Below are 2,373 nucleotides of genomic sequence, written 5' to 3' on the forward strand. Positions count from 1 at the left end.
TTTCTTCAACCTTGATCTTTGATATGTCAAATGAGACTTGTATGGACATGAATGAAGCCTTTCAAACCATCTCCCACTCTCAAATCCATAAAATCAGGCACAGTTGACCATAGTTGACCACAATTGACTTTCTAGGGTTTCAGCTGAAATTCAGCTTGACTGATGACTTCTGAGCATCCAATCTTTGGCCAAACCACTTCACAATGATCACATAATCATATGAACTTGATAAACCAACCCTAGGGCTTTGTCTCAATGGAAATTGCACATGCTTGCTTGACTGACTGATTTTCCTGACTAGTTGACCTAATTTTGTCTAAGGACTTGCACTTGGGCAAAAGGCAATGCAATGTTATGCAGTGGACTATGTTATATTAATAACCTAATATGAAAATGTATGTACACAAGGTAGGGTGCAAATTTGAGGTGCTACACTCATGCATATCATTTCTCAGGTTCATTCAGGAGTCTGTTCACTGTGAGAGATGGCAACCATTCCAGAGTCGAAGAGGAAGACTTGCACCTATAGTTTTCACCGTGAGCCATTGACATCTTTGGTAGAGTTGAGCAATCTTGTGACCGGCGGTAATTAGAAGGTGTTTGATGGTCAGTATGGGGATATTTTGGCACTGTTGAAGATGGTGGTTGACCCGATACCGTTGCAGACTCTCCTACAGTTCTATGATCCAGAGCTCCGTTGTTTCACCTTTCAGGATTATCAGTTGGCTCCCACTCTTGAAGAGTATTCCATCCTGATGAATGTCCCGATCAGATATCAGGTGCCCTTCTTGGATGTGCCAAAGGAGGTGGATTTCAGGGTTGTTGCTAAAGCTCTCCATTTGGGTATCAAGGAAGTGAGTGACAATTGGAAGTCAAGTGGTGATGTTGTGGGTTTGCCTTTGAAGCTTTTGGTGAGAATGGCTAAGGAGGAAGCAAAGAAAGGGAATTGGGAAGCTTTCAATGCTCAGTTGGCTATCATGATCTATGGAGTTGTGTTGTTCCCGAGTATGCCTAATTTTGTGGATCTTGCTGTTATCTTTATTTTCATTGGAGGAAACCCGGTTCCTACCTTGTTAGCTGACACTTATTATGCTATACACAGCAGGCATGGTAAGGGTGAAGCTATCAGGTGTTGTCTCCCTTTGCTACTCAGATGGTTTCTGTCCTTTCTGCCAACCAGTTGACCTTTTGTGGATACCCATAGCACTCATAAGTGGACTCAGAGGATCATGTCTCTCACATCCTATGACATCAGGTGGCAAGCTTATAGGCTGAATATGCGTAATGTCATCATGAGTTGTGGAGAGTTTCGTAATGTGCCACTCATAGGGACTAAGGGTTGCATCAATTACAATCCGGTTCTTTCTCTTCGTCAGTTGGGGTTCGTTATGAATGGAAGACCACTAGATGATGAGACAGCTGAGAGTTTGTATTTTGAGAAGCGGAGTGACCCAGCTAGATCGGAGCAAGTGGGAAGGGCTTGGAAGAACATTGGTGTCAAAGATGGAGTTGTGTTAGGGAAGAAGTTTGCAGTTCCTATGCCTGCCTACATTGAGTGGGTCAAGGATAGAGTTGGAACTTTGTTGTTGCCTTATGATAGGATGGAGCCATTGCAAGAAAAACCACCTTTGATGCATTCTGAGAATGTGCCCGCTGAGTACTACAAGCAAGCTTTAATGGAGAACCGCCTGTTGAAAGAAAAGGAACAAGATACCCAGATGGAGCTTTACAAAGCCAAAGCTGATAAGTTGAACTTGGCTCATCAACTCAAAGGCGTGAAAGGTGAAGATGCTAGCAGATTGAAGAGCAAGAAGAGGTCTTATGAGGAGATAGAGACAATGCTGAATGAAGAACACCATGAGCGCTTGAGGTTGCAGAAAGCGGAAGCTAATTACCAAAAGAAGATACGGGACTTGGAAAAGCAGCTTAGGGACAAAGATGTTCAGTTGAAGAAGGAAGTAGACCTAAGACGTGCATCAGAGAGCCAGCTAAGAGAAGAAGTGAGAGGACTCAGGGAGCAACTGAAGGAGAAGCTCACTCCTTTACCCGAGTGTTCAGAGTGTGACCTGTTGATAGACCAGTGCCAGTATATGAAGACTCTCATTCCTGGAAGACGATCTTCTTAGATTGTATCTGTCGTTTATGTTGAGGATCACCTCCAGGATTGTTGTTGGATGGGATTCATGTTGTATGATCCTTATTATTCTCATGGCTATAGATGAGATTGTTGATGTTTCGCTTGTGCACATCATCCTGTGTGGGTTGCTTCTTTGTTGTTTATATTGCAGGTTGCCATTTCTTGAAAGATGAATTAGGCTCTCGAATGCCTGAGAAATCAACGAGACTTCTCACTCTCATACGCATCATAAGCAT

The sequence above is a fragment of the Lathyrus oleraceus genome, chromosome 2 (assembly GCF_024323335.1).
Source record: "Lathyrus oleraceus cultivar Zhongwan6 chromosome 2, CAAS_Psat_ZW6_1.0, whole genome shotgun sequence".
In the NCBI taxonomy this organism is placed as follows: Eukaryota; Viridiplantae; Streptophyta; class Magnoliopsida; order Fabales; family Fabaceae; genus Lathyrus; species Lathyrus oleraceus.